The following is a 15,183-nucleotide window of genomic DNA, read 5'->3' on the forward strand; positions in this document are numbered from 1 at the left end:
ATTTTAGTATATGTCTCTTGTTTGATGTTGTTCTTGCTGGTTGTATTTCTATTTTTGTTTATGTTATTACCTTTACTTTCTCCTGGACAATACTTGATAATTGTTCCTATTGTATATAGTTTTCTACTAGGTTAGAATTTTCTTATTTAAACAAAGGGAGACATGTAATGGATAGCTGTTCTGTCTATGACCTTGTAACACTGCCTCTAGAGATGTAGCAGGTAACTATCCTACCTACCTATGATGTTGAAGTACCTGCCTGTAGATGTAACCAACCGTCTTATTAAAATAAGAAACACAGAACCAATGTAAGTGAGAAAGCCGAGAGGTCAGAGCTCAGAGCTAAAATCTTACCTCCTGCAGTGCTCCTAGCTTCCCTGAAAAAGAGCTACTTTCTGTGTATCTGTCTTTAAATAGTCTTTTTGTTCTGCCTTCTCATTGGTTGTAAACCCAAACACATGACTGCCTCGTCACTGTCTGTAAGTACCGCCCTCCAGGTCTTAAAGGCACATGTCGCCAATGCTGGCTGTATCCCTGAACACACAGAGATCTACATAGCTCTTCTACCAAGTACTGGAATTAAAGGCATGCACCACCACCACCACCACCATGCTTTTGCTATGGCTCTAATAGCTCTGCCCCCTGGGCAACTTTATTTATTAACATACAATGAAAATCACATTTCAGTACAAATAAAATACCACCATATTTCCCCTTTTTTATTTTAATAAAAAGAAAAAAAAGTTATAACTAACAAAAGAAAAACTATATACAAAAGTACAATAACTATATACAATATATACAAGTAACAAATACCTAAACGATGTCTAGTCCATTTGTGTTTGACAAATCAGAGAAAATAATTTCCTTATCTATCCTATTTTAGTAAGTCCAAAATGTATCTAATTCACTTTCTATCCTAATTAATCTTCAACTATAACTAATCTTCAACTCCCTCAGAGACCCAAGAAGGAAATAATATAAGCTAACAAAAATAAAAACAGGAAGTGCATGCAAGCAACTTCCAAAAATTTTGTGAGTTGACAGAAACAGCCAGCTGCCTGGACAGTCACCTGAGGTTTCTCCACAGTGTTGGGGCATCATCTTCAGCCTATAGGCTTAGCATATCTGACAGACTCATTTGTGTAGCAGGATGTACACAAGGTCAACAGTTCAACCTCACATTAGGTGAGAGCAGTCCATGTACCAGAAACACCTGAATTTCACTAGTGTCATGTCATGATTCAGGATTTTAAATTCTGGAAATTGTTGACAGTTTTTGAATTCAGCTGTCCATTTTTCTTGGCTGTGTATATATGGCTTCATCTCAGCTCTCTTTCAGGAAAGCTAGGAGCACTGCAGGAGGTAAGATTTTAGCTCTGAGCTCTGACCTCTCGGCTTTCTCTTTTACATTGGTTCTGTGTTTTTTATTTTAATAAGACAGTTGGTTACATCTACACCTGCCCTTGGGACATGGCTCAGGGCTATCCTTAAAACCTGAGATGCATGTAAGCCATGCTGATTTCTTTTCTCACTCATGGGCTGGATGGTGTAGACTGCCTCAGAGACAGAACAGCATTGGACTGTACCTCAGCTTTCCAGGACCCTACAATAAATCTCCCATGCTGTAGTGAGTTTTCTTCCCTAATAAATTCATTCACCCTTTAAGCAGACTCCATGGATTTCTCATATTACCTACCAGAATCCCTTAGTAGCCAGAGTGTCAACAGAGTTCTTAGACTTGGCTCTTGAGGCTGAACTGGCTGGGCACCATTATTTCTTTTAAGGTATCATTTGCTTGTCTTTCTCTATATACATATAAAATTGATATCTTCACCACAGGTGTGTGAATTGCAAGAATTTAGAGCTCAGCAGAAGAGAAATAGGAAATAGAACTGGGAAGGTGACAGCCAAAATGATAAATGGCATTTCAAAGTGAAGTGCTTACTACTGTTGAGGCTTTCACAAGAATCCAGCAATTTCTACATGCTGCTATACTTCACGGTTTCAAAGAAAATATTGATTCAGTCCAGAACCTTAAAATTTCAAAATCTCATTGTAAAGATAAAACAGTCAGCACCCCTAGCAAATATGGAATAATTAGCAGACACATATGACATTGAACAGGTGGTCACTTGTGTTACTCCACAACATTTGTTAGGTTAAGGAAGAGCTGAGAGAAAGGCCCTCCACATGCCCCTTTCTAACCCATCCCGTCTAATCCAACATTCCCTATAGCCTCAAAATTGATCACACCACAAACTTTGTCTTTGGCCCATTCTCTAGCCATGTCCCTGATACACCTCTTTGCTGAGATCATGTGGTCAAGCATGCATTCTATTAAAGCCTGAAACTGCCTCTATGAGCAAGGAGCAGTCTTTGTTCAGAGGATACCACACATAGTGGTGATTAGTCACTCTCAGCAAAAATATATACACAAAGGCAGTCTTGCACAGTTAATGAAAGACATTCAAAAAGGACAAAATGGTTGCTCTGAACTATGTTTAATAAAAGACTAAGGCTATAAGAATACACAACAAAATGACATACCATCATGATTAACACATTGAAATAGGAAGCAAGAAAATTGTTTAATTCTCCACTGGAAATGAGACTTTTAAACTTCACTGACAGCGCATTAGCTCTAGAGAGCAGAGATAGTGAGACTGAGAACTCAAGAGGAGAAAGAATCAACAGTAGGTGTTAGTTACTGGAGCCTTGAAGAATGGCGAAAATGCAAAGTGAAAACCTCTCAGAGGGTGGAGCCTGCAGAACACTATTTTATTTCCATTTTTGCTGCTGTTGCTTTTTTGTTTTTAATTTCATAAAAGGAAGGACTAGAGTTCAGGAAGAGAAGGGCAGTTTTATGAGTCATAGGGGACTTCCTTACAAGGGCTGAGATTTTCTGGGCAGTCTTTTCATAATCTAATCAGAAGCCCCCACTTCCCTATACTAAGGAAATACCCAGCAACTTACGTTTTACAATATGAAGCTATCTGCACTGTGGAAGAGAATGGAGGCTTTTTCTCATGGCTGGTGAGCCTGGGAGCCCTTCCAGAATAGGGGCTAGGACTTAAATCATAAAAACCACATTATCCATATCTCTGAGAGAGGCAGAGGTAACAAAAGGGAAACAGCAATAATGTAGAAGCCAGACCCCACCTGCCTGGTCATGGTGAACTGCAAGCTACTGTGTATCAGGAATTGTAGAGATAATGAAATACATGTAGCTTTGAGCCACAAAGACAGTGATCTCTTGTTTTCCATTTCTGGGAATCAAAGAGAAGGTAAGAACAGAATAACACACATCTAAGAAAGCTCTAGAAGTCTGCAATAAACTCTGAAATTTTGTTTTCCTGGGATACTGAATTTTTTTCACTTAGGCACCAAAATTCCTCTTATAAACAGATTAGAGCACACATGAGGTCACCACCCATTTCCCATCTATAGATTAAAAAGAATTCCATTTTCTTGCTAGCTCTCTACTTCTGCTAAAACCAACTCTGATGCAACTCACTCTAGGATTCCTTTTGACTCCTGTCTCTCTTTGCGGCTCTTAGCCTTCTGTTCCATCCTTGGCGTACTTCAACAATAAGAATGGGAAATGGACTGACATTACACAAAACAAAGTATAGTATCTTTATACAAATACACATTTATAACATTCTATTATGCTGCCTGGGACTGAAATACAGACTGGATGAGTTCCATCTTCTAATTTTCCTTCTGATTTTTTTTTGTTATCACCGCAAACCCACCTAAGCAATAACTACAGTGACAGCAAATAATCTACAATTATGATTTTTGAAGTATTTAATGATCTCTGTCTTCATATTCAAAGTTACATGAGTATGTTAGCATTACCATTGCTGTTTTATGATTGATGAAAAGTTATGTATATCACCCTAGGTCCAGTAGTATCATTTGGGAGAGTGATCTGAGTTTGGCCATGTTCACAAACTCAGCAACCTGACATTACCTTACTTTTCTGCAGAAGTCTTCTAAGAATTGCTTGCATTTAACCATTGCCTTTTCTGATTTTGTTGCACACTTTTGGTCAGAGTATGGTCCCTTCTAAAGCTTATGAATATAATAAAGCTCATATATGTGCATGTATATATTTCAAGTTTTAAGATGTGGTATTAATTTTCATGGTTTTCCTACTTTTATAAAAATGTCACTTGACTTTTGATAGAGATTCCATTAAAGCTATAGTCTGTTTTAAGTGTTTGGCTATTTTAACAATTTTAGCCCTTCCATTCCACAAACATAGGGTATCTCTTCATTTATATATGACATTTCACATGCATATTAGATGTATCTTTTACCAGTTTGGATAGATTCATTCATTTTTAAAACTTTATTTTTATTTATTCTTTGTGTCTTTTATATCATCATCTCTATCCTATTCATTTCCTCATCCCTTCCTATATCCACCCTCTGCCCTTGCAACCTCCCCCCCAAAAAATAAAATAAAATAAAATTTAAGAGAAAAAAGGAAGAAAATAAAGGAAAAATCAATCATGTCATGGAAGCTGTAGTGTGACACAGTGAATCTTGCAGTAAACCCCTTTATCAATATATCTTTACTACAAGTGTACATTGCAAAGAGTCGTCCTTCTGTTTTGAGGCCTCTGGTTTCTGCTACCCTATCTATACTGGACCCTCACTGGGACTCCTCTTGGATATCCTGGGGCTGCCCTGTGTTGTGAAGATCCTGCAGCTTTGGATCTGCAGCCTGGCCCCTTCATATGTGGAAGCAGATCACAGAAAGGGAGGATGTTGGAGATGGCTAACTCAACCCTGGTTCTGGGCCTGGGTCATTGCAGAGTTGATCAGCCTATCAGCTCTTCCTTGTCCTCACCACCAGGGGAACTCTCCAGAATTGCCTCGGCTAGTTCACCCCTTGAGGAAATGAGCAAGAGGCGGGGCCAGATCTCCTGCTTTCACATCCTCAGGGTCAGCTCTCCTACATCTATACCATCAGGGCTAGCTCCACTGTGTTGTCTAGGCAAGGTGTGGGGCTACTCTCCCAAGTGCTACAGCTGATGAGGAGTAGGAACAGCTTTCCCACTCATAAGTTCATGGCCAGCTCTTCCACCTGCCATAGGTGGCAAGGGACAGGGGAGGAGGGCATCTCTCCCCTGTCTACACCCCCATATGGCTGATGAGGGGCAGTGCCAAATCTTCCCTGATCATGTTCTCAGGGTGGTTCAACTGCACCCTTGTTGGGTCAGCTCTACTCTGTTGCACAGAAGAGGTTCAGGGCCCACATTCCCTCGTGCTCATTTGGTAACGGGGAGAGTCAATTCCCTTACCTACCACAGGTAGTAAGGGAAGTGGGCAGGGCATCCTAACCCCACTCTTGTTGCTATATGGCAGATGAGGGGCAAGACCAGATCTCCCACACTCACATTATTTGGAGCTGGCTCACCCCTGCCCCCGTCAACAGGGTCAACTCTGTTGTGCTGCCCAGTCAAGGTACAGGGCCTGCTTTCCTGAGTGATGTGGCTGATAAAGGGGAAGGTCAGCTCCCTAGCCAGCTGAAGGCAGTAGGGGAAGAGAAAGGACATCTTTCCTTTTCCTACTACTACACCACAGTTGAGGGGGGCAGTATGAGCTAAGCCTCCCTGGTGCCCTCAGAGCTAACTTACCTATGTCCCTGTTTACAGGGTCAACTCTACTGTGGTGACCAGGGAAGACACAAGGCCTATTCTCCTGAGTACTGCAGCTGGTGAGGGGTTGAAATTCATTCTTGTATAGATTTTTGTAGCTACTTTTAGTGAAATTTATTTCTTGACTTATTTTTCAGATAACTATTACCATAGAACAGCTATATTTTCATATGTTGAAATTTTTTACATTTTTATTGAAAAAAATCCATACAATATTCTGTTTAGTTTCCACTACCCAAATTCATATCAGATCACACATTACTTTCCCACCTACCCTAAATCATGACCATTATTTCTCTCTCTCTTTAAAAACAAACAGGCAAATAAAAAATAAATCAAAACAGAATAAAACAAAGAAGAAAATACATATACATACACAAAACTAATAAAAACATGAAATTGAAAATAATAATATATAATCATAGTAACAGTAAGGGCAAAAAAATCCAAAATAAAGTAATAAAAATAATGTCTAAAAAGTACCCTTGAGTTTTATTTTTTGTTTTGTTTTGTATTGGTCATCTACTGCTGAACCTGTGACCTACCTTTAAATGTGGTTTGTATACCCAGTGAGATTCCACTGAAGAAAGCTAATTTTTAAATCATATGATCTACTAATAGAACAACTAGTTAGTGTTTTCTATTATTTTAGTTGGTAGGCTTTTTGAGACAGGTTCTTCCTATATATACATCCAAGCCAGGACTCACATTCACAGCCATCCTTCTGTCTCAGTTTCTAAAGTGTGAGAGTTCAGATGCATAAACCATTATACCTATTAGTTTTTATAATTGATGAAATATTAAAACATCCTTTATGTTCCTTAGAATCAGATGCTTTATATTTTGTTTTCTAATTTCTAGAATTTTCAATATTTTATGGAACAGAAGTGTAGAGGGTAAGTTATTTCTGATCATATAGATATTATTTTATGTTAGCCATGGTGAACTTTTTCATATATAGTTTTGTTATATTGTAAATCTTTTTATCACTTACAACTCATCCCTCAGTCAACACTCTTCTCATTTGAAAATACAAATCACTATGACAGAGGACCAGAACTCAGGCAGAGTAGATCCTCAAACACTATTCTGAGTTCTATTTAATTATTATTAAAGTCTGTGTGATGATGTCCTGAAACATCATATTAGTATGTTTTCAAGCATCTCTTCACCAAATGGCTCTTAATATCATCTGATGTTATAAGAGAGGGCCCCTACATTCTGAGGCCCTGTGTTTCAAGTCTTGTTTTCCAGTTCTGTTTAATTGATAATATTTTTCATGATTTGACCAACTAATAACAAGTTTTTTGTGTATGCGTTGTAAGTTTTATTAATATCCCTTTCACAGAAATTGTTTTTTGTGGCATCTTGGCGAGAAAGAACATTCATATGTAACAACTGGCAAATCAGTAAATATTTACTGTTATAGATCTTACGTCATAGTGGACTATGTATGATCTTAATTTGTTTATTTTCTAGTAACTTGTTAATTAAATTTTATTATATTTATTTGTTATGATATTTGAAATGGATAAGTTATACTATAGCACAAGCTTACTATGAAGATCTAGTATGCTTATATGAACAAAAACTCAGACTAGAGACTTGTACCTCATAGTGGCATGGTTGGCTTGGACTGTTTTCTAGGCCATCTCTATTTAGTTATAAATGAACAAGCAATGTTGTTTTTTTATTGTTTTATTTATTGTTAACTCTATTGAGTTAACTGCTGTTATGTAATTTTTCATGTTTTGTAATATCTATGTGTTTGTTTGTTTTTCAAAATAAAAGCCTAACAAATGCTTAAAAGAACACACAAGACAGCAAGGACAGGGAGCCCTGTGACCTGTGCTGAAGTCCTTGCTCACTATGTTGGTAAATTTTCATTGACTATGTCACTAAATTGTAAAAGCAATTTTGACATTGACTTTAAGCACTTAGTGACAAGTCTTGTAAGGTTAAGTGAGAATTGTCTGAATATTCTGCCTGTCCATATCCTCCATGTCCAAGTCATCTTTAGAACTAAAATTAAAAATGGTATTTTGATATCTATATTCTACTACCCTATAAAAATTTAATCATCCTAAGGAACAATACATCAATTCTTTGCCAAATAATTTTAGTACACTGGAAGATTAATATTCACAATATATTGGCTTCTAAATTCTGTTTTTAATAAAATAAAATTAGGACTTTTAATGCACTTGTCCATTTATTCGTAATACATGTATTTATAAATAAATCCTTTAAAGCATACTGCATTAACTGAAGAAATTGAATGCAAAGGACTGAGAAGACTGAAGACTCACAGGAAAACTCCTGTCCTAACAAGAGTACTGGCTTCCCTGAAAACACACATTCAGGATGACTCATCATCATTTCAACAATGACCAAGAGAACGGTACAAATAAAAACAATGAGTGGCTAATGTTATGGAATGAAGAGAATCAGCTGCCAAAACACTTAGTTCACAATGACCTGATAAGCACGGCCTTGTGTAAACTGTGATACCTCAGTAACCCCCCCCACTCTATCCCCTACAGACAAAGAGAAGCTTAAACCAGGATTCCTAAGTGTAGATAAGAACTTAGACCCCTTTTCCCCAGGTGGCTGTATCTGCTACAGGGACTTTGGAAAACACAGTCAGGATATTCGACCAAAAGACTAAAAAAGGAGGCGGGTTAAAATAAATTATATGGTATGTGCCTTTAAGAACTAGCCTCACAAAGAAAGGGGAGGGCTCCTTCCCACCTCCCTGCTGTGAGTGAGAGATTTGGAAGAGCCTCCCTGGAGACTTGTAAACTTAGAAAACACCTTACTTTTGCATTCTGTACCTAAAGTCTTCAGTGGCAGCTTTGGGGACTGTGATCTAGGCCAGGCTAGTTTCAAGTCCCCAGAAATGATGGCGCCAGGCCCAGGAACAAAAGAACAGAGTCAGGATGTCTGATGGTAACCAATTAACCACGAGATGCCCCTCTCCAGAGATAACAAGACCAGACCCCGGAGATGAGTTGTAAAACTCCTGACAGGGCAAACAGATAAGATAAAGTCCAGGCCCGGGAAAAACTTGACCAATCAAGGATGGACCCATACTAACCCCCTCCCCTCTAAGAAATTTTATGGGTTTTGCCTATAAAAACTAACTTCCCCAAGAAAGAGGGACTCCTCCCTGCCTCACTGTATTGGGTGTAGGAATGAGTCCCTATCTAGACTTGTATCTGCAGAATAAACCTTGCTGTTGCATTCTGGACATCCAAAGGTCTACGGTGGTCTCTTTGGGGGGTCACAATCTGGGCATAACAAAACTTGAAAGGATGTCCCATTTCTGCCGGTGCAATGAAATCGGCGTGTAATCTTGTGGAGAAGGGGAAAAACGGACATTGTTTTTCAGATCTTTCATATTGCAAAGGCTGCGGCTAGGGTGAGTTCAAACACTCTGGCTTATAGTTGAATGAATCTTTCTGTCTCTAACAGAAAACAACCACCCTTACAAACCACTTAAGGTGCTGGAACAGCTGGGAAAAGAATTCTTTATGGAGTATTTAGAAAAAAAACTGGGGGCAAAGCAATGTATTGAAATTAAAGGAGGAAGAAAAGCAAAAATTTAACAATGCTGAGTGCAAAGACAAGTGCTGGTCTTTGTAGATGCCATGAAAGAGAAATACAGCAAAGTAGGCAAAATACTTCTCCAGACTTTCCTTAATGTGGACGGAAGGCCCAATAAACAGCTCAGAGTGTCCATTATCTGTTCACACACCCCGAGCCCTCATGATCTTCCAATCTTGGTGTTACTGAAGTATCATTTTTCTCTAAAATAGTTAACCTTTCAGGGATTGTTTTGTCTTTCATGGGTTTCCAAATAGGTAAAAATCTAAGTCCAATGTTTAAAATATTTTGAGAAATAGCTAGTCATCTGACAGTTCTAGAATAGAGCACTAAACCTAAATTTTATCACATTGAATTTTGTGACTCTCATAAGTTTTAGCATCTGTGACATGGTGCATAATAATACTTCCTGACATGGTCTTGTAGAGCTAGAAACATGATAAAACCAGAAATTTAACTCCCCAAATGCTAACTCTCACCCAAGGTTCTTTCTTCTAGATTATACTCAATGCTGCCTGCACAGTCAGTACTGCACTGGTGTTCCACTGTTTCATGAAATGAACATACATAAAACTAAACTCTTCCCATGGAATTAATTAGCTGCTTTACTACAAACTAAAAAAAAATCTCAAACATAAAACTAAACTAGAAATAATGCAATAATAATAATAATAATTAGATAAAGGTATTCAAAATGTTTCTAGCAACCTCAGAAATCATACCAAGGTCCAAATTCTGAGCTTAAGGGAACTGCATACTCAGCAGTGAGGAGGCACAAGTGAGCACTCCCATGAAAGGTTTTAGGAAATGCTGGGCTCTATGTATGTTGGAATCTCCAAGATGAGCTCAGGACAATGTACTGGCCCAATAGACCAGGCCACAGGGGAAGATAGAATATTAGCGTAGGTCAAGACTCTAGCTAGCCATTTGGATATGAGTTTATTCTGAAGGATCTCAGCATATGCCTGAACAAACAGAGTAAAGGATAGGAGGAATCCAAGATATTTGTTTCATTGAACTACTTTGTGCCAGGCAATTTCAGTCATAGACGTTCTCTCTGCCTAGGATGATACATTTTTCTTATTCTACAGATCCCTCATTTTTGTATCAATTTTATGGGTTTTTAATCAGCGTATAAAAATTGGAAATTAAAATTTTGTCTAAATTCCTAATTTTTAAATTTCTTCCCATCCATGATAGTGGTTAGGATCCACACATGCATGCAAAAATGACAAAATGTATGATACATTGCACTAAAGAGTATTACTAAAATGATTTCCTTAATTTTTTTCTCTTCATTATATATACTATTAAAAAATCTAAGTAGATAACACTCTGGTACGTAAATTATTCATGCTAAGATATAACTGAAGTAAACAAAGATGAGGAAACATTTAGAGTAAACCCCAGGAAATTTAAGGTCTTTGTTGGGTATGAAAATGTCAGGTGGTGGTAGCACACGCCTTTAATCCCAGCACCTGGGAGGCAGAGCCAGGCGGATCTCTGTGAGTTCGAGGCCAGCATGGTCTACAGAGTGAGATCTAGGACAGGCACCAAAACTACACAGAGAAACCCTGTCTCAGAAAAAAACCAACAAATAAACAAACAAACAAGCAAACAAATAAATAAAAAATAAATATAATTTTCCTTTAATCCCAGCACTCGGGAGGCAGAGCCAGGTGGATCTCTGTGAGTTCGAGGCCAGCCTGGGCTACCAAGTGAGTCCCAGGAAAGGCGCAAAGCTACACAGAGAAACCCTGTCTCAAAAAACCAAAAAAAAAAAAAAAAAAGAAAATGTCAACTTTGATCACAAATTACAGTGGTATTCTCCAAAGAATTATCAGAATTCAGGAACTTATTGTTGGGTTGTTCTAATCTCCACACCAAGAACTTCCCTGTAGATGTAACCAACCGTCTTATTAAATAAGAAACACAGAACCAATGTAAAAGAGAAAGCCAAGAGATCAGAGCTCAGAGCAAAAATCTCACCCTTCTCCTGTGGTGGTCCTAGCTTTCCGAAAGAGAGCTATTTTTCTGTGTGTAAATCGTTTCATAGTCTTCATTGCCTCTTCATTGGTTGTAAACCCAAACTTGTGACTGCCTCGTCACTTTCTGTATGTACAGCCCCCCAGGTCTTAAAGGCATATGTCTCCAATGCTGACTGTATCCCTGAACACACAGAGATCTATGGGATTAAAGGCGTGCGCCACCACCGCCACACTCTATCTATGGCTCTAATAGCTCTAACCCCCGGGCAATTTTATTTATTAACATACAATCAAAATCACATTTCAGTACAATTAGAATACTACCACACTTCCCTCTCTTTCCTAGCTGTGCAAGGTCCTGTACTACAGATTAGCTACCCCTAATCTTTATATATTAAAGAGCCTTCTTCCCTTGATTTTCTTCTAGACCATTTTGCTCAGCCAACAAACCAGGTCTCATAGTCAGACATACAAATTTACATTGTGTGATTATTTTACAGTTGATCTAGAAATGGAGGAACCAGAAGAATCCATGGACACTCACGAGCTTTGTTCCCCTGAGGAATTCATGAGACCTTTGTAGAAAAGAGACTCAAGATGCACTGCCCTTCCTGCTTGGAGCAGAGAGACAAAAACAACTTTTCATACTAAGACAATTTTTAAAAACTCTGAGTCCAAGATATGGGGTTATAACTGCTATAGATTATAATTTTGATTATAAACACATTCTATGTGTCTTTTAACTCAGGAATAAAATTCATAGTGTTCATTTAGTTCATTTATTTTTTTCTCTTCTATGCAAGGTTTATGAGAATTTTGCCTGCAGTTATGGAATTTAAAATATTTATAAAACAACATAGTTGAGTAGTAATTATCTGCAGTCTAGTTAAAGAGCACACACATTGAAGATGTTTCATTATTAAGGTATACGAAGCATGATATTGATACACTAAAAACTGTACCACAGTAATGTTACGGAATGCACTTTGTTTTACTACTTGTTTAACTTGAGCCAATAATATCTTTGGATTTTAAATGTGACCTATGCCTTGAATTCTAGGGAAATCTAACTAGGTACAAAAAGAGGAAAGAATAGTAATTACCTGGTTTTCTAAAGACTTTTGTTTAACTATCCTGATTATAATCTGTTATGGCTTTAGCCCTTGAGAAGAACAGAGGCTGTATCTTTTTGGTTTGAGGTTGAGGGAGAAGGAAACTATTGAGACCTTAATAAAGCAATGTTTATGATTGACAGATAGATTTTCAGAAAACTCAAGTAAAAGAAATCCATTGTATGTCCATTATCTACAGATTTACCCAATAAAAGAAGACAAAGGTCACACTTGAAAGGCTCTTATCATATGTAATGCAGAGTTCAAACATCTCTCTCTGAGGTATGGGGCTAATTTTGACATAAGGCATGAAGGGCCTTCATGAAGACCTGGGCTACACTGTAGTGGTGAAAGAGGAGCTTATCACTGAGGTAAGAGTCACTACACCTTCATATATAGTGAACATGTGTTTTAATCAATGTTAAGCAAAAAACTCTACAAGCCTAGGGATACATGCATGTGCAGATGTGTGTGTGTGTGTATGTGTGTGTGTGTGTGTGTGTGTGTGTGTGTGTGTGTGTGTGTGTATGGTGTGAGTGAGAGAGACAGACAGACAGAGACAGAGACAGACAGACAGACAGAGATCAAAATAGTCAAATTAGGAAAATAAAAAAAATAAATCTGTGTCTCTTAAATTCCAAATATTTCATGTACCACACAAAAATGTCTAATGTGGGTTCATATAATATTCTTAATTCCAAAGTAGAGGAATTAAGATTCAGTGCCATGACATAATGTGGGTCTGGTTATTTGTTCCCATCTGTTATAGGAAGAAGATTCTCTGAGCAAGGCACTGATCAATGATGACAGCAGAATATCATTAGGAGGTATTTTATTGCTCCTTTTTAAAGATTTTTTTTGGGGGGGGGCTTGTTAAAAGGTAGTGTATAATTTTACTCTAGGTCCTTGGAATATCTAGTCTCAAGTTCTTGATCACCCAAGCAGTGTCAGGTAATGGTTCTATTTTGTGGAGTGGGACTTCAGTCAAATAAGTTATTGGTCATGATATTTTTATGGCACCATTGCCTCAGCATATCTTGCACGCAGGATAACATTTTGGATAATATTTTGTATATTAGCCCTCAATCATGTGAGTAGTTAATAAAAATATTTTTTCATTCTTTAGGCCATTGCTTTGTCTGAATGGTAGTGTCCTCTGTCATGTAATAACTTCTCAGTGTCATGAGGTTCCATTTATTAATTGTTGATATTGCTGCTTGTGCTAATCAAGGTGTCTTGTTCAGAAAGTCCAGTGCCAGTGAGTTCAGGGCTATACCCCACTTTCTCTTCTATCAGGTTCATTGTAACTGGTTCTATGCTGAGGTCCTCGATCCATTTCAAGTAGAGTTTTGTGCAGACTGATGAGTATGGAACTATTTGGATTCTTCTATATGCAGTTACCAATTTGATAATCACCATTTGTGGAAGATTCTGTCTTTTGTCCAGTGTGTATTTCTAGGTTCTTTACTTTAAAAATAATAGGGATGTGGGTATCCAATTAGATTTCATTTATCAACATGTCTGTTTTTCTGCCAATAGCTTGCTATTTTTTTATTTCTATTTTAGCTATCTTGCATTTTGTGTGTGTGTGTGTGTGTGTGTGTGTGTGTGTGTGTGTTTCCATATGAAGCTGAAAATTGTCCTTTCAATGTCTGTGAAGAATTGTATTGGGCCAGGTGTTAGTGGCACACACCTTTAATCCCAGCACTTGGGAGGCAGAGCCAGGCGGATCTTTGTGAGTTCGAGGTCAGCCTGGTCTACAGAGCGAGATCCAGGAAAGGTACAAAGCTACACAGAAAAACCCTGTCTCGAAAAAAAAAAAAAAAAAAAAAAAGAATTGTATTGAAATTTTGATGGTTATTGCATTGAATCTGTAGATTCCTTTTGGTAGGATGACCTCTTTTACTATATTAATCCTACCTATCTATGAGCATAAAAGATTTTTCCATCTTTTGGTATCTTTTTCATTTTCTTGAAGATTTTAATCATACAAAAATTTCTCTTGTACTTTTAGAGTTATCCCAAGATATTTTATATTTTTGAGAATATTGTGAAAGGTATCATTTCCCTGATTTCTTTCTTAGTCCATTCATCATCTGTACACAGAAGGGCTACTGGTTTTTCTTAATAAATTTTATATCCAGCTACTTTGCTGAAAGTGTTGATCCCCAGTGGAATTTTCAGAGTCACTTATGTTACTATCACAGCATCTGCAAATAAATGTACTTGGACTTCTTCCTTTCCAATTTGTATATATTTGGTCTCCTTCAGTTGTCTTATTGCTCTAGCTAAGACTTCAAGTACTACATTCAATAGTTATGGAGAGAATGGATAACCTTGTCTTGTTCCTGATTTTACTGGAATTACTTTTCATTTCTCTCCATTTAAGTTAATGTTGGCTCTGGGCTTGCTATAACTGCTTTTATTATGTTAAGATATGTCCCTTGTATCCCTAATCTCTCTAGCACTTTTATCATGAAGAGGTGTTAGATTTTGTCAAAGGCCTTGTTCTTATCTAATGAGATGATCATGTGATTATATCTTTCAACTTGTTTATATAGTGGATTGCATTTATTGATTTACTTATGTTGAACCATTACTGAACTTCAGGGAAGCCTACTTAATCATGGTCGACATTTGTTTTGATGTGTTTTTGCATTCAGTTTACAAGAATTCCAGCACCTATGCTTAAAAAAAACAATTATTCTGTAATTCTCTTTCTTTGTTGGGTTTTTATGCTGTTTGGTTATCACACAATTGAGGCATAGTAAAACAAACAGGGGAATGCTCATTCTGTTTCTG

The sequence above is a fragment of the Peromyscus maniculatus genome, chromosome 7 (assembly GCF_049852395.1).
Source record: "Peromyscus maniculatus bairdii isolate BWxNUB_F1_BW_parent chromosome 7, HU_Pman_BW_mat_3.1, whole genome shotgun sequence".
Lineage (NCBI taxonomy): Eukaryota > Metazoa > Chordata > Mammalia > Rodentia > Cricetidae > Peromyscus > Peromyscus maniculatus.